Source organism: Cyprinus carpio, chromosome A6 (assembly GCF_018340385.1).
Source record: "Cyprinus carpio isolate SPL01 chromosome A6, ASM1834038v1, whole genome shotgun sequence".
Classification (NCBI taxonomy): domain Eukaryota; kingdom Metazoa; phylum Chordata; class Actinopteri; order Cypriniformes; family Cyprinidae; genus Cyprinus; species Cyprinus carpio.
In genome coordinates this window covers 1,713,115-1,737,527 of record NC_056577.1, presented here as the reverse complement: position 1 = coordinate 1,737,527, position 24,413 = coordinate 1,713,115, and positions in this window count along the sequence as shown.

Sequence of the window (24,413 nt, the reverse complement as noted above, 5' to 3'; positions counted from 1 at the left end):
CAGGTCAGATGACGCTCAGGCCTACAGTAAATCCAGGGCTAACCTGAAAAGGGGCATCAAAAAGGCCAAGTACTGCTACAAGCTGAAGGTAGAGGAACACTTTTCCAACTCTGACCCCCGACGCATGTGGCAGGGCATCCAGGCCATCAGTGACTACAAGCCAAGCAACTCCACTCCAACGGTCACGGACGTCTCCTTCCTTAACGAGCTAAATGACTTTTATGCTCACTTCAACAGCGACAGCAAGGAGACGGCCACCAAAACCACACATTCAGCAGATCACCAACCTCTCAAACTCACCTCCACAGATGTCCACACTGCATTGAGCCGGATCAATGCACACAAGGCTGCCGGCCCGGACGGCATTCCTGGACGTGTGCTTAGAGCATGTTCAGTGCAGCTTGCAGGGGTCTTCACAGACATTTTCAAACCTGTCCCCTCACCCAAGCAACTGTGCCAACATGTTTTAAGTCCACATCCATTGTGCCAGTACCGAAACACTCCTCCCCGATGTGCTTAAATGACTACCGCCCCGTAGCACTCACACCCATCATTATGAAGTGCTTTGAGCGACTGGTCCTAGCACACCTCAAAGACTGCCTCCCACACACAATCAACCCACACCAATTTGCCTACCGCAGAAACAGGAGCACAGAGGATGCAGTATGCACAGTGCTGCACTCTGCACTCACACACCTGGACAATAACAACACATATGTACGGATGTTGTTTGTTGACTTCAGTTCAGCATTTAACACCGTCATTCCCTCCAAGCTGACCACAAAACTTGGAGACCTGGACATTAACACCTCCCTCTGCAACTGGATCATGGACTTTCTGACCAACAGGCCTCAGCATGTTCGGTCAGGCCACACCCACTCCACCACCATCACACTTAACACCAGCGTACCACAGGGCTGTGTGCTAAGCCCATTCCTCTACTCCCCTCTACACCCACGACTGCAAGCCTGTGCATGGATCAAACCTCCATCATTAAGTTTGCAGACGACACCACGGTGATTGGCCTCATCAGTGACAACGATGAGACTGCCTACAGGGAGGAGGTTCAGCACCTGGCCACATGGTGCGCTGACAATAACCTGCTTCTTAACACCAGTAAAACAAAGGAGCTCATTGTGGACTTCAGGAAGAAGAAAGGAAGCACGCATGACCCCATCCACATTAACGGGTTGGTTGTTGAACGTGTCTCCAGCTTCAAGTTCCTGGGAACCACCATCACGGAGGACCTGTCCTGGACCACAAACACCTCCAGCCTGGTCAAGAAGGCTCACCAACGCCTCTTCTTCCTCAGAACACTGAAGAAGAACCAGCTGTCTTCAGCCATAGTGGTGAACTTTTACCGGTGTGCGATCGAGAGCATCCTGACCAGCTGCATCACAGTCTGGTATGGGAACTGCACGGTGGCTGACCGCAAAACACTGCAGAGGGTGGTGAAAACTGCCCAACGCATCACAGGAACACCACTTCCTGCTATTGAGGACATCCAGAGGAAACGCTGTCTATGTCGAGCTCACAGCATTCTTAAGGACTCCTCTCACCTTCACCATAGACTGTTTAACCTCCTGCCCTCCGGGAGGCGCATCAGGAGCCTCCGGACAAGGACCAGCAGATCCAGGAACAGCTTTTTTCCCTACAGCTGTCTCCTTGCTGAACTCTGCCCTCTGACACCCCCCACACCATACACACAGACTCCTCCCCCACTTCATCACTACATCTGACTGATTTATTTATTTATTTATTTACAACAAGCAAAAACAGAAAACCTGCTATTACTTGCACTACTGTCTGTTCATCCAGGAACACTGAATAACCCATTTGCACACTGAAATATTTTCTATGCACTTTACTTTCCATTGCAATAGTGTAAATTGTTCATATGTTCATAGTTCTGCCTATAGTGTACATACACTTCACATATTTCATCTGTATAATATGTTCATAGTACACCTATCTGTATATCATGCTGATAGTATTTAAAATCTGTAAATTTTGTCCATAATACTTATCTGTATAGTTATTGTACATATTGTAGACCTTGTATATTCTGTACTTACTGCTTATTGCACTTCTGGTTAGATGCTAACTGCATTTCGTTGCCTTGTACCTTACATGTGCAGTGACAATAAAGTTGAATCTAATCTAATCTAATCTAATCTAAATATATATAGTCACATGTTTCTTTCACTTCATATGTAGTTCACCTTTTTCTGCTGACACACTCTTTTTTTGTGGGGAAGTCGTGGCCTAATGGTTAGAGAGTTTGACACCTAACACTAAGGTTGTGGGTTCAAGTCTCAGGATGGCAATACCACGACTGAGGTGCCCTTGATCAAGGCACTGAACCCCCAACTGCTCCCCGTGCGCCACAACATAAATGGCTGCCCACTGCTCTGGGTGTGTGTTCATGGTGTGTGTGCACTTTGAATGGGTTAAATGCAGAGCATGCATTCTGAGTATGGGTCACTTCACTTTTGGCTGTATGTCACGTCACTTCACTTTTTTTTCCACACATGAATTCATGGTTTTGTAATTGTAACTGCAGTTGGCCTGTCTGTATCCATAAAAAAGGGATATCATCAAACCTATTTTGACATGCAGAACATTGGTTGCTGGTTAGTCAAAAATACCAAACCACAAACCAAAAATAAAAAAAAATAAAAAAAAATAAAACAAATAAAATTTAAAATAAATAAAATTAAATAAAATAATAAATAAATAAACACGATAATAATAATAATAATAATAATAATAATAATAATAATAATAATAATAATAATAATAATAATAATAATAAATCCAAATTTGCTGCAACCATTGACAGTATTAATGATGTTCTGCTCATTTCATTTACAGTGGTGTGAAAAAGTGTTGGCCCCCTTCCTGATTTCTTATATTTTTTACATGTTTGTTACACTTCAGTGTTTCAGATCATCAAACAAATTTAAATATCAGTCAAAGATAACACAAGTAAACACAACATGTAGTTTTTAAATGAAGGTTTTTGTTATTAAGGGAAAACTGAATCCAAAACTACATGGCCCTGTGTGAAGAAGTGTTTGCCCCCCACACCCAGGCCTGGTTACTGCCACACCTGTTCGCAATCAAGAAATCTCTTAAATAGGACCTGCCCGACAAAGTGAAGTAGACCAAAAGATCCTCAAAAGCTAGACATCATGCTGAGATCCAAAGAAATTCAGAAACAAATGAGAAATAAAATAATTGAGATCTATCAGTCAGGAAAAGGTTATAAAGCCATTTCTAAAGCTTTGGGGCTCCAGCGAACCACAGTGAGAGCCATTATTCACAAATGGCAAAAACATGGAGCAGTGGAGAACCTTCTCAGGAGTGGCCGGCCAACCAAAATTACCCCAAGAGCACAGCGACGACTCATCCAAGAGGTCACAAAAGACCCCACAACAACATCCAAAGAACTGCAGGCCTCACTTGCCTCAGTTAAGGTCAGTGTTCATGACTCCACCATAAGAAAGAGACTGGACAAAAATGGTCTGCATGGCAGAGTTCCAAGACAAAATCCGCTGCTGAGCAAAAAGAACATAAAGGCTCGTCTCAGTTTTGCCAGAAAAGACTTTTGGGAAAATACTCTGTGGACTGACAAGACAAAAGTTGAAATTTTTGGAAGGTGTGTGTCCCATTATGTCTGGCATAAAAGTAACACCGCATTTCAGAAAAAGAACATCATACCAACAGTAAAATATGGTGGTGGTAGTGTGATGTTCTGGGGCTGTTTTGCTGCTTCAGGACCTGGATGACTTGCTGTGATAAATGGAACTTCTGCTGTTTACCAAAAAATCCTGAAAGAGAATGTCTGGCCATCTGTTCGTGACCTCAAGCTGAAGCGAACTTGGGTTCTGCAGCAGGACAATGATCCAAAACACACCAGCAAGTCCACCTCTGAATGGCTGAAGAAAAACAAAATGAAGACTTTGGAGTGGCCTAGTCAAAGTCCTGACCTGAATCCTATTGAGATGCTGTGGCATGACCTTAAAAAGGCGGTTCATGCTCAAACCCTCCAGTGTGGCTGAATTACAACAATTCTGCATAGATGAGTGGACCGAAATTCCTCCACAGCGCTGTAACAGACTCATTGGAAGTTATTGCAAATGCTTGATTGCAGTTGTTGCTGCTAAGGGTGGCCCAACCAGTTATTAGGTTTAGGGGGCAAACACTTTTTCACACAGGGCCATGTAGTTTTGGATTTTGTTTTCCATTAATAATAAAAATCTTCATTTAAAAACTTCATATTGTGTTCACTTGTGTTATCTTATACTAATATTTAAATTTGTTTGATGATCTGAAACATTAAAGTGTGAAAAACATGCAAAAAAAAAAAAAAAAAAAAAAAGAAAGAAACCAGGAAGGGGGCCAACAATTTTTCACACCACTGTATGTTAATAAAGCTCTAAATTTGGATTTGAACTATTCTGGGGTCCAAATTATACTAAATATATGCCTGAATTTGCATTATATAAAAGAATATCAGACCAAGTAGCAAGTATTTTGAAGAAATATACCACAAACATTTATTTATTTTTTTTTCAAACAAAAAACAGTTCAGACAAGTTTGTTAAAGGAGACGTGAAGTGTCTCAGAAAAGCTATTTCTGAAAGAATGCATATGCAACTTGTTTTGATTTTGCTGCAATGACATTTTAAAGTGTACAAAAACATTTTTGGGCCAATGTATTTTCAAAAATGTAACCAATCTGTAGCTTGTCCTTATCACAATACAGCCTCCAAAAGAATGGTGAGAATGGTGTTTATCGGCTCGCCTGTGTCGGCATGTGTATTGATTCAGGGCCACAAGGGTATTCTGAGTACACCACAACAGCATGCAGGGCGCTTTGTAAAACTCAGAGATCACATAAGTTATGAGAGGCTGGAGATGTTTACGGCCAGCCATGATAAATGTACATCTGGAGGTGTTTATTTAGTGCTCAATATTAAATGCATGAGGATACCCAGGTGACAGTGACCTCAGAATTGCTGTTTGTGTCGGGAGATGTTCTTGCTGGAATGGACTCAGGTCGGAGTTCAAACTATTCCAAACCAGTGCTTAATTAATTCCTCTGAATGTCACCTTGACTGAATGCAAGGAGAATCTCAAATGAATGCGCTCTTATCTTGCGATATGCACTTTCAGAAACTGTTAGCACAGACTTTATGGTTCATGTTCTCGTTTGCAAATATGGCAAGTTTGGTCCATACATCCATTTATTCATTCATTCGATAAAGCTTTGCTCACATGCTCTGATAATAAAAGCTTTGTACATTATTTGGAATAAATAAATAAAGTTAAAACTGATTCTGTTGCAGAGAACTGAATAAAAGAAAGGCATTGATATTTAATATTATTATATTTTCTATCCAATTTTATTGTTTTACTTTCAATAAAAAAGTGTGGTTATTTTATTGGCTTGCATTTTTCATGTATTGTTTTGAATCTGTCTGTCTATCTATCTGTCTATCTGCCTATCTATCTAACACAGTAAAACTGGAGAGATACTGGAAGAAGTTACTAGGATTTTGAGTGAAGCATAAAATTCAAGAAATAATGGTGAGACTTGTTAATAAATTAGGATATTATAAATTGAGGTCTGGGAGAAAGTCACTACATTTTGATAACAAATCAGGAAAACAATTGTTTAATTGTGTTTTTTTTTTTTTTTTTTTTTTTTTTTTTTTTTTTAGACTACCTAGCACTGATTAATAATTGTGAATACAACAACAAGTATTTATGACTTAACCTGAATCATTAAATAGTTCTGAACACACACACACACACACACACACACACACACACACACACACACACACACACACACACACACACACACACATATATATATATATATATATATATATATATATATATATATTTTTTTTTTTATCATCATTATTTCATACTAAATAGCACTGACCCTTTCACCTGCTTTCTTCTGGCTCTCTGTAAACTCTCTCAGATTCCCCAAACGGTGTGCTTTACAATCAGACAGAATGAGTAATACCCAAGCAACGGTGAAATGAAAATCTACAGATTAGGGTCATTGCATAATGTAATTTAACTGAAGAGAAGCTACTCATCTCATTCATTTCATGCCTTTGTGGTGGCCACACCATCATTAATGTTTCCCAATAAATAACATTTAAGGAAGCTTCTATATTTATTTATTTTCTTTATGATTTGAGACCTTTTGATGATTAATCTGTATTATGGAGCCTGAGACATATTACCTGCTTAATTAATTCAATATATGACACATTAATCTTTCTTTCTTGCACCGACACCCAGACTCTTCCACGATGGAGGAGACGTGTGGGGGGTTTGCTGGTGAGTTTCTTTTTTCATGCAGAATTGTCTATAGCTCTACTGCTGGCGATCATGTAGTCATAGCCAGACTTCTAGGGACTGACACAAAGTCTGGTCCACTTTGCAGCATAGAACTACTAGTAAAACAGGAAAGATGTTTCTGCATGACATGACAAGCAACCAATCACAGTTCATTTAAGGGTGTTCATCCTAAAAATATTATAACAATAATATACATAAACATGAATAAACATGAGCACTGCTTGTTTTAAAATCAAAATGTGTCACGGTTGTTTTAATAGAAATGTTTATTTTTTGAAGGGAACCGATTGTCAACAGTTTTGATGTCATTTTCATTTCATATTTCCTATAATGCCTGATAAAGTAGCTTTCATGAGCAGAGCACTGCTTTGATTATAGCCGTTACCAGGGAAACTGCTATTTCTGCCACTCCTAAAGCACCTATATATATATATATATATATATATATATATATATATATATATATATATATATATATATATATATATATATATTGTAATGGCTTATATTCAACTGGGGTTCATGAGTGATAAAAAGAAAATAAAAATATTAAAAATAATGCAATATTTTTGATGACATCTTTTTAAATATCAACATATAATCTCATGAGATTTAAGTGATCATTTTGCTCAAAGGAACTCGGCTGACAAAATTGTAAAAAAATAAATAAATAAAAATAAAAAATAAAAAAATACCTCACCTTAACATATTCATAAAAGTGTCTATTGCTGTTCAATATAACTGTTGATTCTAGACTGGGCTCTAGACTATAAGCTTGACTGCATGAAAAAGACATTTTCATGTTTTGTTCAGATTACTTGCCCTGCAACAAAAGCCTCATATGGGAACATTTGCCAGGCTATTATTAAAGTGCTGCTTTGTTGCCATGCTCACAATGTGAGTTATATCTGTAGAACACACACAGACAATCATCAGATAGCCATGATGTATCAATGGTAGAAAATAAATGTGCAGACATGTAGGAAGAGATAGTGGTACAATCACCAGACAATGCTGAGTGAATTGGGCATTATGTTAATGCAACTGATTTTCTATTGTTTGATCCAGTGATTATGTGGATGGAGGTGTTCGATAACAAAGCATTTGGTGAACAATTACTAATCAGAAACTGTGTCACCGTTGATCAGACCACAACAGTCATAACATCAATGAAATAATAATAATTAATCAGTGGTGTGCACAGACCTCCGGAGGGGCATGGGAGAAGTGGTGTAACAATTAAGTAATTTATTTATTTAAGAAATATTACTTATGGAATTTAGTACTTATATCGCATTTAGTCACAAATACAATCACTAGAAATACAGTTAGGAATTTTTCACTAGTCTCTTAAGTTTGGTGGTGACACGTCCCTACCACCCATACTCAAATCTCCGCCCATGTTTGAAACCCTCAGATGTCATTTTTATTTTCTTATCTATTCATGAACAAATTTTCTGGGCAGAACAAAACTCAAAACACAGGGACAGCTGGACCAATCTCTCTGGCCAACTCCAGATGTTCCTTCTCTCACGGAAATATCAGAGCATAATAATTACTGTGTGGGCCGCATTCACATACATGTGCGCACACACACACACGCAGGCTGTAAACATTTAAAACAAAACTGCTCCCCTGATATCTCCTCATAAATCCAATTTGCATGACAGAAGCGATGTGATTGATGCCCGGCTTTCCCCAAAGTGTTTGATTAGAAGACAGAAGGTAGAGAGCTGCCGAGAAAGAGATAAATGTTACAGCTGTGGATTAAAATCCCAAGGTCACAAAGCCTGGGCATTTCAATTAAGGGCTTTTCAGAGGATGAAATTCTGGCCTACAGGAGCCAAATGACTGTTTAATGAGACTGTCATTCCTGACTGAGCTTTGGATGAGGAGGAGGAGGGACAAAAGCCATCTTTAGAACATGATGGAAGAGGAGTTGTATTTACATATATACGCTATGACCCCATTAACCACACTGGGATTGTGGGGAATGTGGTAATAAATGTGGAAGCGAGCCTTCGATGGAAACACAACTCTTTTTCTCTCTTTTTTTCAGCTTCAATTTGTTCATGCTGATGAAGCAAAAATGCAATCTGTGAAAGAAAATGTTAAGATGAAGGATAGATGGGAAATGGAATTCAGCCTTTTCAAATGTACTCGGCTTATTTTCCAACAGCACATGCTCTGACTGTCATGGCTTGACACGCGTCAAACATACAGACTGACAGATCACATTGTGCTTAACTTAACCTGCTTATGGGAGAAACTCTTTCACACACACACACACACACACACACACACACACACACACACACACACACACACACACACACACACACACACACACACACACACACACACACACACACACATACATCCCAGTGCCAAACTGCAGAGAGACTGTTGAAGGGTGGGGATTTAATTGAAGACAGAATGCTATCTCCAGAGAACACTTGTTGATTTTAATCACAACAGTGGTCAGATTTGATTACCGTCTGGACTGCGTAACGTTTTTTGAGAATCCCGCGTCCTCAATGTGCCCTTGCGCCATATGCTGATTGATTACACCAATCTGTCAAGCTCTGTGCCAATGTCTGATGTTTTAAGGTGCCAACAAATATCTTTAAATGAGATAACTAATTAATATATATATATATATATATATATATATATATATATATATATATATATATATATATATATATATATATATATATATATATATATATATATATATATATATTCTCATTAAAAATCAAGTTGGAGGTAAGTCTTAAAGAGATAGTTCACAGGGGAAAAAAAGAAGGTTAAATCAAATAAAATAACATGGTCAAACCTGCAGATTAGTTGATTTACAGATTAAAGTTACATATTTATTATTATTATTATTATTATTATTATCATATTTTAATATAAATCAAAATCAAGACCACACAAATCTAAATATTTTCTTAAGACAAGCTAAAATATAATTTTTATTTAATTTCATTTGTTTTTATGTTTTGGAACTTAAAACATTTTGTTGATATTTAACTTATTTACTATAACCTCATATACACTGTATCATTATATATTTTTTATTTTTTATTCTATTATTTGGGACTGTTTTTTTTATAAAAATAATAACAACCAACTGGATGTACATTATCCCTTACTTAAACAAACTGAACAAAACCGGTGCATTTTAAATAGACAGTAATCTCACTTTTTTCAATGTACACAATAAGTGCATTGTATCAAATTATTAATTTACAGTACAAAATACAGGGCATCTTTTTAGTGCATAGTAGTTAAATACACTTAATGTAAAGTGGCTCCCCTGACATCGTTTAATCACCCTCATGTGACCCCGATCCAATATTTCTTCCTCTTTAAAAAAAAGATGTCAGGCAGAATTTCACAGACCACCACAGGGGGTTACAACGACATGGGGTACGTAAATGAAGACAAAATTAAGATTTTTAGGTAACTTATTTTCTCGAAGAATATTAATAAATATATTTTTCTACAGTTTAGAATCAACAGTATTTTTTTTTTCTCTGCATTAAAGAAAGAACTAATGACCTACTATGGTACTCAGATTGGGTTGGATCATATCAGGGTTTAGTCGGCTGGTCGGATTGCTCCTCATTTTCTCATCACTTTTATCTGAAATAAAATCCATTTTAGGCCATTTACATTGAATTTACTTGCCACATTTTATCTAAGGAGAAATAACTCCATCATTAAATGAAGCACAATGAGAAGGATCTCTATCTCTCTGTATTCAATCAATCAATGAAAAGCATTCATATTTTTCATGTTCTGTTATTTAACAGGATTGAATCATAGTCTTATTTTGGATTTTGTCCCAGATATCTGTTTTAAACAGTTTGGATTTTACTTAAAGATTAAGAACAAAATATTCCAAGTTACTCAAGGGGTGTTAAAGCGAGCTCATAAAATTCAATCATGCATGCTAGGGAGAAATGTTAAATCTGCAGGATAAGTGCTGGTTTTCCTCAAGCTGTCCGCTTTAGGAATCATAAATTGTGTTCACTTATGAATTACAGAATAATTAAATCAATACTTCGTAATTTGCACAAACATGCTGACTTGAAGACAGAGGGGATACATTGAGAAATTAAAAATGAGGTGAAAAGTAATGAGTTTGGGGCAAATTTTAAAGCCATAGTGTTAAAACAGTTGTGAACCCTTTAGGATCTGGATTTCCACATGAATGATTTCTCACATATGATCTTCATAATTAATAAAGGAAGTTTTACTCAATAAATTTCATTTCAAGGCTGATATTAGACAGATGTCTCAACGTTCTTTTCCCTTGTGAGGGAAAAAATAAATAAATAAATAAATAAACCCTCACAAATCCCCAGTGAAGATCTCAAGGATTTCAGCAAACCTGACATGACCAGAAGCCTCCCATGAGCTCAGTTGTTTGGTGTTTTTCTTTTTTCTTCTGGGAGACAATATGGATGTTATGAAGTGCAACAGCAGCCTGCAGATCTTCAGCTGTCACTGGAAGGTACTGTAGGTCTGCTTGTTAGAGGATTCAGCAGAGTCTTTGGGCTGCTTTAGTAGGATGTCCACTCATAATGGCAGTAGTGCTGAATTTCTGACGTTTGTAAAGTGGACAGATAGACACCTGATTCTTCATAAACCCTTTTGTAACTCCTTTCAGTCTTCAGAGCTTCAGCATCAGTTCCTCTGAGGTCCACTGAAATCCCCTGCGATCATGATGTTGTCAGGTAAAGTCTACAGTGAAAGAAGACATGGCTGGAGGAGCATGAGAGCGCTGAAGGGAGCAGCATGCATGGTGGGCATGAAAATGTGACATTATCATCAGGGAAAAAATAAAAATAAAATTCAAAATATAATTAAATAATAGATATAATTTATTTTGACTTGGAAAATGCAAGCAATCATCCAGAACACCCTACTAACCACAAAGCAATGCACTAAAAGACTCAGAATGCCTTAGCAATTATATAAGGACACCCTGAAAACCCACCAAAACAATTTAGCAAAATTTTTAATTGGAAACAAGTACAAAAAAAGTACAAATTGTGTTTGTGCATTGAATTACTCATACAAAATAAGGTAAGAATAACATATTTGGACATTTTAATATGTGCATTTTATGGAGGTATTAATTTGTGTGAGCATATGTGAACTGCATATGTAAATTGATGTGCAATTGTAGGTTTTGATACAGCTCTAATCATCTCCATACTGATGAGAGTTTTAATTATATCCAACTGTTCAAATATATCTCTCAAATAAATCCACTATTCACTGGGGTTCACATCCTCAGTCCTACTTCCCACACAAAAAGCAAGTAAAATAATGTGAACCTCAGGTCAAACTCACACTAATGCCAAATTTACACAGAAAGCAGCACAGAAGTGCTTTTGAGATGTCCTTTAGGCGTCTTTGCATAAGCTGTAAATGTTTAGAGCTGGATTGCACTTTATTGTACGGAATGTTTACTTACCTCAGTGGTGTGCACGGGTACCCCTCTCTTCTCATAGTAAATTATTATTATTATTATTATTATTATTATTATTATTATAAATAATACGTTTCTATACCATTTTCCGCTAACAATAATAATAAACGGGCGTAATGCTATTTCAGCGGAGGTGGAGCGGTAGGCGAATTTACCTGTAAACTAAGCGAAAGCGGTAGCATGCGAAAAAACAAAAAACAAAAAACAAAACAAAACAAGAAACTCTCTGATGCAGCCAAAGGTAGCATCCCTCTCACAAGTTGGCTGAGGAGAGAGAACAAAGATGGTACTATTTCAATTGTTTTGTTATAGCTAATAAGCTATTATATTACAGCCCATAAAATACTTAATGAGAAGTTTTTGCTAATGGAATAATTCACCAAAATTGATAATTCTGTCATCATTTACTCATCTATACAAGGAGAGATGATTCAAGAAAAGGATAGAGAGAAAACAGACGAAGGAGCTGCAGAAGAAGATATTGAATACCAGGTTCAGGGTACAAATGAAGAAGGCATTTACCCATCCTTGATGGTCTTACAGTTTCCAACAGACCCAGCTCATGTTGATCAGCTTAAAATAAAGGTTAATGGCAACTATATACAGTTCTGCTGCTCTCTTTGGCCATGTCAACCAGTAGCTGGCTTTCCAAAAAATCCACAAGGACAGTCTTTTCAGAGCCAGGTAACAACTGCTGGAATATTCTATGGAAAAAGATGCCATGCACTACTTTAGTTGTCGTCTCTTCTTGACAGAAGAAAAGTTTAAAGCCAGGACTGCATGGAGAACAACTGGAGTTGTCAACTGGAAGAAGGCTGTTGAAAAGATCCATGAGCATGCAGTCACTAAAGCCCATATGATCAGAATGGTGAGGTGGTCCAACTATAGAAAGGGGCCTTTAGTTGAAGCTTTTAAAGCTAAGGCTGTAGAATGTGAGTTACAAAATGAAAAAGAAAGACAGAAGAACAGAGAAATCCTGTTTCGCTTAATAGATATCACAGTATATTTAGCAAGACAAGGACTGGCATTTAGGGGACATGAGGAAAGCAGCACCAGTTCAAACAGAGGAAACTTTCTTGAGCTTGTGCACCTCTTAGCGGAATATGACAGTGTCGTCAGAATGCATCTTGAGCGTATACAGATCACTCAGTCCCAAAAGAAGAAGCCACAGGTGACACCTTTATCCAACAGGACACAAAATGACCTAATATGATCTCTTGGAACACAAGTGAGGAATGTCATTAATGAGGCCAAAATATTTTAAATTCTTCTGGATTAAACTACTGATGTGTCACACTCAGAGCAAGTATCCTTTGTGGTCCGGTTTGTCCATGACATGTAAATAAAGGAGCATTTCATCCAAGTGTGTCACGTTAAATCAACAACTGCCCAAGACTTGGATGAAGTGGTAATGGCCCTTCTTTCAGAAAATGGGTTGAATGGTGAAAATATCCGGGGGCAAGGCTACAATGGTACAGCCAACATGAGTGCTAGTTACAAGGGGCTGCAGGCTAGAATTCAGAGGCAAAATGAAAAAGCACTCTTTGTGCACTGCCACTCACCCTGTTTAAACTTACAGTAGTGTTAGTGGAGACTGCTAAATCAAGCCCCCATTTTGTGCAGTTTTTTTGCACAAATTGGACTCTTTCCTGTCTTCTTCTAGTAAGCATCATGCTGCATTCATAGAAATGCAAAAGTTGTTGTATGCTGGAGAGAAAACCTGGGAATTAAAACAGCTGAGTGACATTTACTCAAGAGATGCTCAGACGATTTAAAGAAAAGGATAATAGTTTAACTGGCATTATCCTCAAAGGCTTACACAGTCTGACAGTAGCATCCAAATGGTCAAAAGGAGTATAACCTGATGCTGAACTTATCAGAACAGTTAGTAAGTTATACGGGATTGATGAAGAAAAGGTCTTTACAGAACTTAAAGTGTTTCATGCATCCTACTCCTTCACCAAAAGTAATGTCCAGGAAATGCTAAAGTGCCTAAAAGACAATGAGATTGAGTCTGTTTCCCCCTCTCTTTCTGAACTCCTAAAAATGTATGCAGCATTACCTGTCTCCACTTCTACAGTTGAGAGGTCATTTTCTAAGTTAAAACTTGTGAAATCCAGTCTTCGAAATCTGTGTAATGAAGAGAGGCTTTCTGACCTACTGCTGCTCTCCATTGAGCGAGACATCGCAATAAATCGGGAGGAAGTCATTCAAATATTTAAAAAGACAGAAGAAAGACAAATACTGATTTAAATACAGGTAATTTCATAAATAATTACATTTGAAATCTGTATAAAAAAATATATTTGGTTATGTTTAATAAAGTAATATTTTTTTTTTTTTTTTTTTTTTTTTTTTTTAGTGCCCTTTTTGGTCCTTCCGCCCCTGCCCCACAGGAGGTCTGTGCACGCCACTGCCTGTACTTACAGTGTACTTACCTAAGAAAGTACTGGATAATATAAGATAATTTCATGGGTTAGGGTTAGGTTTAGGGTTGGGTTCAAGATTAGTACCTACATGTAGATATTACCCAGTTATTGTAATTACAATAACAAGTACACAGTTTGTACATGCAGAACAGGACTGTATAAAGTGCTACCCAGAGATGGCATGAATGCATTTACACATCAATTATGACTTTATGCTTTGATACTAATGGCTGAGGTGGATCTGAGCTGGTCTCAGCCTTAGACGTCACATACACAGACCACTGGCTGAATGTCTGATACATAAGGCACACAAAATTGGAAGTTTTGAGGTTGTCATCTGATTGGTTGAATTCTACATTATATCTGGGAGACGGGCATGTCATGTTCTTTAACAGTCCCGGATCCGCGACCCTTCGATTTTGACTGAGGGAGTGAATCTACTGCATATGTAGACTATTGGCAGCTCCATATACCACAGTGCAATATGAATGTGACACCACAGATCCTACACTTCCGGGAGAAATAATGTCTCTTCCATGGCTTGGTAAGCTTTTAACACGTTTTTTTTTTAGTCTCAAGCAAGACTGTACGACATCATTTCACATTACATGATTTGACAGATTTTTATGTAGAAAGGGTGAAAGGGCACCACATTAAAAGAAATTATCATTCATGTTTTCATAACCACTAGTCAAATTCAAAAACAAAACTAAAATTAAATCATCTTTCAGAGCAGGGCCCCCCCCCTGTGTTTTGGGGGCCTTATGCAGCTTGTGTATTTTGTAAATAATTAAATAAATAAAATCTGCTCATCAATAAAAATATTGCTTTGCATTCAGTATTTGCTATACAAGACTGTGTTGCTCTAAAGGTCAAACTACATTTAGGAATAACACATACAGAAATGCAGAATTCTCAGGGGTTTTTCCCACCTAGTTGTAAATCGCTTTCTTTTTAATTGGGGTATGTGTACACATTCCGCTCACAGTATGTTTCAAGGACTTCCTTTGGATTTCTTACTCCCAAAGAGGAGAAAAAATGCACTATGCAATATTAAAGGGGTAATATGATGTTGCTAAAAAGAACATCATTTTGTTTATTTGGTGTAATGAAATGTGTTTATGCGGTTTAAGGTTCCAAAAACACATTATTTTCCACATACTGTGCATTATTGTTCTCCTCTATGCCCAACCTTTCTTAAATGCATTGTTTTTTACAAAGCTCATCATTCTGAAAAATGAAGTGTACGCTGATTGGCCAGCTATCCAGTGATTTGTGATTGGCCGAGTACCTTAAGCTTGTGATGGAAATGTAACACCCCTTACCATACTGTAACGCGTGTCCCGGTCAGAACACCTACGCCACAAGACAAAAACAATAAAACCCATTACAAACGAGCCATTTGTTTCATCCAGTGGGGACTAAATATTTGGGTTGAACTGTTCTGGAACAGTGTTGTAAATACAACTTAACCACTGATTTCTAGTTGTGTCCTCTTATGGAAAACCAAACAAAGTATTTTTTGCTTTCACAACCAAACAGCGTCTCCACAACATGGCTCCGACGGTAACAGCGAGAATCAAAGTTACGCCTTCTTTCTTTGTGTGAACATTTGGGGTGGCGTTATGCAAATCTTTCCACATCATGACGTAGGCATGTGGGGGCGTGTTAGAACGAGCCGTTTTAGGGGGGTGTGGTTGACACTTGACTTTTATAAAGAATATATCTTTGGGTTTGAGACTTTAGTCTTTGCAACTTTACAGATCGTCTTTATGCACCAAGAGCTTGTAACACTCCAAAGAGAAGAAAAACTTAAAATCTCATCATATGACCCTTTTAATGAAATGCCAGCTCAGCTACAGTTAACACATCCAATCCAAACTCTGATGGAATTTACACACACCAGCTCCATGCACATTATAATGAATGTCATTTGCTCTGTCTAGTCATATTTCTACATACTTCTCTCACACAGATTTATACTTTGATAATACTTGCAAACAAGACATTAAGACCTCACCAAAATATTAATATTTCAAAAATAATTTACATCCATGGCACTGGGCATGCTCTCTGGGCCTAATCATTTTCATAGACACCCGTGCAAAAGAAACAAACATGAAAGCTTGTTTCTTCAAAGCAATTGGGGTGTCCTGCTGCATGTTTTATTATTTAGTCCACAAAACTTTGAAAAGTTTATGTAGGTTTTTTTTTTTTTTTTTTTTTTTAAATTTGATCTTCAGAGCTCACATCTGCTGTGTTTGCCAATGCATATGCCTTTTTTTCTAATACACCTCTCCAGCTAAAAGCATTCCATCTGTTTGAGGTCAAACTTCCACTTATAGAATAAAAGTTTGGGATTTTTCTTTTAAAAAAAACAATGTTTCTTCGGGCTCTGATTAATTGCAGCATCTGTGTCAATATGTGGCATTTCCTGGGTGCTATATTTTGTTTTTTCCTTCCTCATTTCAAGCTAGTCAAAGTATTTCCAAAAAAAAATATTGGGCTGAGCTATTATCCATCTCCTCTAATATAAGGGTACGCTTTCATGTGTAAAATCTTTGGCGGAATGAGATTCTGACTAGTTAATGTATCCCATAGAAGTCTTTGATATCCCCAATTATGTAAACAAGCTTTAATAAGCAAACAGACCGGGTGCTACAATATTGAATCTGATTAGGGCCCTGTGGTCAGAAATGTCAGCACTTTCTTTGAAAGCAATCTGGGATCAAAGGCTCTAGGGCTTCCCGACTGGATTTGGCATTAACTGCTTGCGCTCAGGGAAACATGACCCTGACGTTATCGATGACTGGTTTGTCCTAGATGATTAGCCTAATGTCAGCTGCAAAGAATCTAAAACAGATGTGACCACACTGACTGGCTGTCTGCAATGATAGCAGTGACTTTAGCTTATCAACAAGCCACACTAACCGGTCCAGGTCCAACAATGTATTTTAATGTATATAGACTCCTTTATGTGAAGAAAACAATTTTGATATTATGAACATAATGGGCCCTATAATACACCCAGCGCAATCCGGCACCAGGCACGACGCAAGTGTTTTTTTGCTAGCTTCAGTCTGACGCAGTTATCAATTTCACATCCTGCATTGACGTTGTTTAAATAGCAAATGCATTTGTGCCCATTTGTGCACAGATGGGCATGCTGGTCTGAAAACGAAGTGTGTTAAGGTGCATTGTTGGCATGTTGCTAATTTGAGGCAACTGAAATAGATTGTGCCTTTGACCAACTGAAAACTGGTCAGTCAAAGTGTTACCCATTATAAAATATATTAAAATAGAAATTGCATTGTAATATTTCACAATATCACTGTATTTTTGATCAAATAAATACCTTGGTGAACACTGTAGCAAAATTATTAAAATACAATGCCCTCCACTAATATTGGCACCAATGGAAAGTGGTGGGAAAATCTCAATAGGAAATAAATGTTTTTCTCTAGTTCATGTTGGTCACAATTACTGTAAACCAGTTGGAACGTCCTTTTCCCAAGATAACAGCGATGAGTTTTCTCCTATAATGCCTGATGAGTTTGGAAAACACCTGACAAGAGATTAAAGACCATTTCTTCATACAGAATCTCTCCAGATCCTTCAGATTCGCAGCTCCATGTTGGTGTTTCTTATTTTCAATTCACCCCACAAATTTTCTATAGTGTTCAGGACAGGGAAATGGGACGGCCATGGCAGATGCTTCATTTTGTGGTCAGTGACACATTTGTGTGTTGATTTTGATTTTTGTTTTGGATCATTGTCCTGATTGAAGATCCAACCATGGCCCATTATAAGATTATGAGGCAGTCAGGTTTAGTTTTCTTTTGATTATTAAATTAGTAAAATTCTCCTACGTCTCCTCGTTCCTTTGCTCCACGCTCTAACACAGCAGCAGTACCGTGACAGAATTCCAGACAAACAAAAAGTGAGCGGTGCCTTTCCACCCTGTGTTTTTTTTTTTTTTTTTGAAAGTTATTTTGTTTTCCCAGTTTCTACCTGCGATCATGGAAATCAGAGCTTGTTTCTCCGCCTTAGCTCGTCTGGATCTCCTGTTAGTGGAATATGCATGGGAGTTCTGCAGGCTCGCCATTTGTACGGCGCTGGAAGATGCAACGCTCAACTCACTATTCTGGATCATGCCTAATTACTATCACCACATGGACCTCCCAGACACCACTGGACTAAGCTGGAGGGAAGGGATCCTCCAGTGTCTGGAGAGCATCCAGCCTCGGTCCAGAACCATCTCGCAGTCAAGACCGCCGGCCGCCGCTGTCTAAGGCCCGCCGGGCTTCCGCTGACTGGACATGGCACTGCATCCGGAGTTCTCAGCTCCTGTTCTCGCCACCCCGGACTCATCTCCAGAAAGTTCTCCTTCATCTCCGCTGGTCCCGTCCAGCCCTCCTTCATCGCCTGATTCCCCCGAGTTAACCAGTCTTGCACCTCCAGAGCACCCTCCAGTGTCCGATCCTCGTAAGCGCTCTCCAGAGCTGGCTCCTCGAAAGCGCCTTCCAGAGCACTCTCCAGTGCCCGCTCCTCCAGAGCGCCCTCCAGTGTCCGCTCCTCGTAAGCACCCTTCAGAGCCCGCTACTCGTATATATATATATATATATATATATATATATAATAAATGGAAAAGTACTTAAGAGTTATTTTACTCATAAGAATTTCCAATTGTTTAAGTGAAGAAAAAAAATTTGTGTATCAGTGTATACAGTAGATGTATACAGTACTTTGTGTGAATGTATATATCACTGCTAAAACATCTAATTTAACAAAATTTCAATTTCAATGCATGCTTCAAAACATACTTCTGAATGGCCATTAATGTAGAAAGTTTATTTTTATTTATTTTATTTTGTTTTTTATTTATTTTTAAATAAATAAGTTAAACCTTGACCCCCTGGTGTAGTACATTTCAAAGCATGATTTGAGATCCTGGGAGTAAATGTATTCAACATGTGCCAGATGAATTTGCTCACAAACTTGTTTAGACTGAACTTTGACTGGCTGCACTACTCTCTTAAACATCCCTAACTGTTAACTGTAGTGCGCTGACCTCTGGTCACCACTTCAGCAAAGTGAGAGGAAGTGCATAAAGGATTTGAGGGGCTTTTTAGCTGACCATTTCACCTCCTGAAGCAATGGCAACATAATATGAGAAACCATACCAAACGAGAATCCCATCAATCCAGCATAATTCAATCTCCGAGCCAACACCACTTACCAACTCAATGCAAATTCAATACGTGTAGTATTGACCCTATGCAGTCTCGTAGCATAGACCCTGCAGTGCTGATCACTTCATTTCCATTAATAAAATGAATCATTTGTACTTCCTAATCCAACAATTTTTTTTTTCCCTTGTTTACATTATTTCATAAGCCTGAGATAATACATGGCCATTGTAGGAGTGGAAATCAGACAATGCAGAATGAGCAATATTCATATAGCAATACGCACAATGCTTAATGTATTGCGATGATTCGCAGTCTAATCAGACTTATGTGTACGCCACAGAGGAACAACGAATATTCATGTATTGTCATTACTCCCTGCAACTCTTAACTCAGAAATTCTAAATGAGAGGCTTTTTGATTTATTGATGAAACCAGTGTAGTGAAGTGCTTTTTGCCGTGGGCACGACTCAAGGCTAAACCAGTTATAACAAAGATAAAAGCAAAAAATGATGTTGAATTTCAAGCTATCCATAACAAATGAGATTTCCTCTTTTGATATTCTGGCTCTGAAAATGTACAATAATTGACTTTACGACATTGAATTTTTTTTTTCATGAGCAGGTAAAACACAAATGAATCTTCATATGCCTTCAAGCAAGAAGAAGGCCTGAGAGCAAAAGGCTACAGGCGGACCGGATTCGTACCTCCATTGTTGTTGCAAGCATTCATCGGGCTGATTACATTCTGATTAAGTGTTTCTGCTCACTAAAAAATTAAGGTGCACTAGCAGAAACCTTGTGATGCATTTATTATTAATGAAATGATCGTGTTGTATTCAGGGGCTGTTGTTAGATTATTATGCAAACTGGATTTCAAAATAACATTTATGTAAGCAACACAGAGACATTATTATGAGATGATACCGCATGTATGTCAGACATGCTGATGCTACAAGGCCTTACATGTGTAAAGCATTCCCCGCTACAAAAATAACTTAAAGCAAGCTAATATGGTTTTGCTAGTCTTGTTTTACTGGTTTTCAGTTGTTGCTGTAGCTAAACACCAAAGGCTGAGCATGAATACACACAAAAAGTATGGGGTTAGTCAGTAAGATTTGTAAGATTCAATTTAAAACAATTTCAAGATTGATAATAAAATGTATCTTGAGCAGCAAATCAGAATATTAGAATGATTTCTGAAGGATCATGTGACACTAAAGACTGGAGTAATGATGCTGAAAATTCAGCTATGATCACAGGAATAAATTATATTTTAAAATATAATCAAACAGAAAACAGTTATTTTAAACTGCAATAACATTTTTACAATATCAGTAAGGTTCATCAGTTATACATCTAGCTGGTTGTTATCACAGAATAACTCCCGACAGGGTGATCAGGACCATTGTACAAAATTTTAATTCAAGCTTTAATATTTTAATAGCTAATCAAATGCAAAGCTTCCGCCAAAAAAAAAAAAAAAAAAAAACTTTTCCTGGCAGTATAGCACCTACTTCAGTTACCCGGATGAGTCTGTGTTATTAGCTTTTACCGGTTGTTATCGAGGGTTAATGCACTGTGAATTAACATGAACTAACAATGAACAACTGTATTTTCATTAACTAACATTAACAAAGATTAATAAATACTGTAATAAATGTATTGTTCATTGTTTGTTCATGTTAAGTAATACACTAACTAACATTAACTAATGGAACCATATTGTAAAGTGTTAATGATATTTTTAATAAATGCAGCCTTAGCATTTTAAAAACTTAATGACCCCAAACTACAGAACAATAGTGTAAATGTGCATATTTAGCTGATCAGAAACGGTTTTGTTGGAGAGTTAAGACCAACAAACCACCTTGGGCTGGTTTAAGTAGTATTTCTTTCCAGCGGGTTAAATGTCTGCAAGGAAACTTTAAGAAAACTCAAATACTTTTGCACGGCCGCCAATCAACAAACCACACAGCCAGAAACTAAATATAGTTCATAATACTTAAATCAAAGCTTAAATGTAAGCTATGCATTTTATATTTGTATGCATTTGTATATAGACTGATTTATAGGTTGTTAGAGCTTTTTTTTTTTCTTCACACACTATGTAGAAAAGGGATTAAAAAGTATTATGCAAAAAATATTCATTTTATAGAGCCTAAAAATTTTATTATAAAGTAACGCAGTACCATTCAAAAGTATGGGTCAGTATTATTTATTTATGTATTTATTTATTTATTTTAATTAATACTTTAATCAGCAAAGGTGCATTAAATTGATCTAAAGTGACAGTAAAGAATAAATTACATTTGACAAATATTTTACAATTTTAAATAGTAATGAAATTTCACAGTATTACTGTTTTTAAACATGAAAATAATTTTACCGACCCCTAAATTTTATAAATATGTAAATATACATGTAGCCAACACGACTGTTTCTGATCAGCTAAATTAGACCAGCAAACCACCTCGGGGATAAGATTTAGCATCTGCAAGAAACTTTAACTCTGTGGACCATTCCCGTCCCTCAACATAAACTGATCCAGTAATTTATATTCAAACTTTGAACCGCAAAAATTTGCCCACTATAACAGGTTATTAATTACTACCTGGCCGTCCTTGCTGGTTGGGAAAGGCAAAGGCTGCAGAGGTCTTTTCCACACTAACTCCCACCCTCCCTCGCTCTTCCCATGTCCTCCTCCTCTTCAATTCTGGAGACACCGTCTGGAGGCTGACACCAGCAGCTCTTGCACGTAGGGTCATTACCAGAGCTGTCATTAAGAAATGAAATCAATCCCCAAAATGCAGTGAGCTCAGGGGAGAGGTTGCAAGATAGCGTTTGGAGATGCATGTGTGTGCATGTTGATGGCGGCGAGGGAGGAACGGAGCGGGCTATCGCTTCATAAGCTGTAGATTGCTTTCCCCACCGCACTAATTATGATGTAACTGGAACAACAGCGTGAGGTGAGTGTGTGTGGTGATTAACCTCGGGCGGCTGAGAAATGAATCTAATGAGGAGAGCGGGACATTGGAACTGTTCAATCAATTTTGCCTCCCTCTCTCTCTCACTCTTTCTTTCTCTCCCTCCCTCTTGTCTCCGGAGAATTTAAATGCATTTGTAACCTTGTAATGGGTGACAGTGGCAGTCTCTTGAACCCATTTAGCATAGCACGTTCTCTTCATTTGTCTCCGTGGCCTGCTGTATTTCTCCTGGATGAAAGGTGGGACTTGCGCTCACGTGACCAGAGGAAAGACAAACTTTGGGATTTTCCCTCTTGAACGATCACAAACTATTCTATGGTGCTGCTTCGAGACTGGTGTCATTGCCAGGACAAGGAGAAACAAAGACAAACAAAGCATTTAAAGTGAGACACCAACGCATTAATTAAAGCCCTTTCAAAAGCACAGTCAGGCTTAATAGGCAGAATATTATTACACATCCATGCTAATAAAATCTCAGCCAAGAGTCAAGGGAGGAGGACAAACACATAAAGGACACATTTCACCACTTCTAAAGATGTCAATAAATTATTAACATGGTGTAATTTACACAAGTGCTCTGTTTAAATGCTAAAATTAGACATGTAGTTCTGAGAAAATGAGCTAAAAACTTGACCTAGCTTCTGATTGGTAGTACAGGTTTGTGAGTTGATGAAAAGCTAATTAATTGAAACCAATATAACATTAAAATAAACTAATGGGGTGATATATACTGTAGTGATATATGACCACTCAAATCAAAGGCTGTGATTTAAAGGGGTCATTAAATGAAAAAAAAAAAAAAAAAACCTTGGTAAACTTTATAAACTAACCCGCTGTAATGTCTAATCATTGTCTAATCATTGGAGTATTCAATTCAAAATTAGCACAAGACTATCAGTGATTTGCTTTTCTGCTGCTGACTCCATCTGAGCAAGCGTTCTGAGTTTAATGTACATTTGGCAACATAATGTGTGCTAAATTCCCTTTTGCTGCATTCACCTTCACATAACTTTTTTTTTTGTGGACAGAAGTTTACAGCAAAGATTTCAGTGCCAAAATAAGCTTGAGAACTTTACATGTTAAAAGCTTGAGGTTTTGAATGTTTGAAGGTCAAAAATATAAGACATAGATATTTTGTATTGTAACTTGTAGTGCTGGATTGTTCTTTTACAGAGTGAAGCATAGTGTAAACACCCTTAAAAGTAACTATTTCTTTTAGCAGTATAGTCTTTGTTCTTTTTGTCTGGATGTCTCAGCAGTAGCAACATGACACATTTTCACATGAAAGGAAATGCCATACCACTGTTCAAATAAAAATGGCAAAATGGCAATATATGACCAAATGATCATAATATAAGTTTCAGGCCAAGTTGCATAGAACTCTTTGAGTTAACTAAAGAAGTTGAGTTAACTAAAAAAATCTTAACAGTAAATCTCAGAATATGTGTTATGATTATGAATGATGCAAATATTTTATTTAAAATATTTGCATGAAAAGCCTTTTATTAAAGTAGTAGTAGTAGTACAGTAGTATGCATTTTTGACAGTGTGCAGTGTTTACAATTTTTTGCATGAATTAACCTATTAATTAACCTATTAACTAACCTAGAGAACTTTGAATAGTTACATTGAAAAATACACACTTTAGCATGAATAAATTTGTCCTTTTATATTTTATTATGCAGTGTCTGGTGCTCAAGCTGTGCAGTATTGTGAACATCTTCTGTGTTGAGGCTAACAAACGGCTATTATATTAAGCATAGACATAGAACATGCTACCTTTCCATTTAAATGCTCTAATAACAGTGTCTTGTTTAGAAAGTTGAGGGTCATTGTCTATTCCAAAAGCCTCATTCATAAGACCAGATCAAAACATGTGACCACTTCACACAACTCACATGAAACTATTC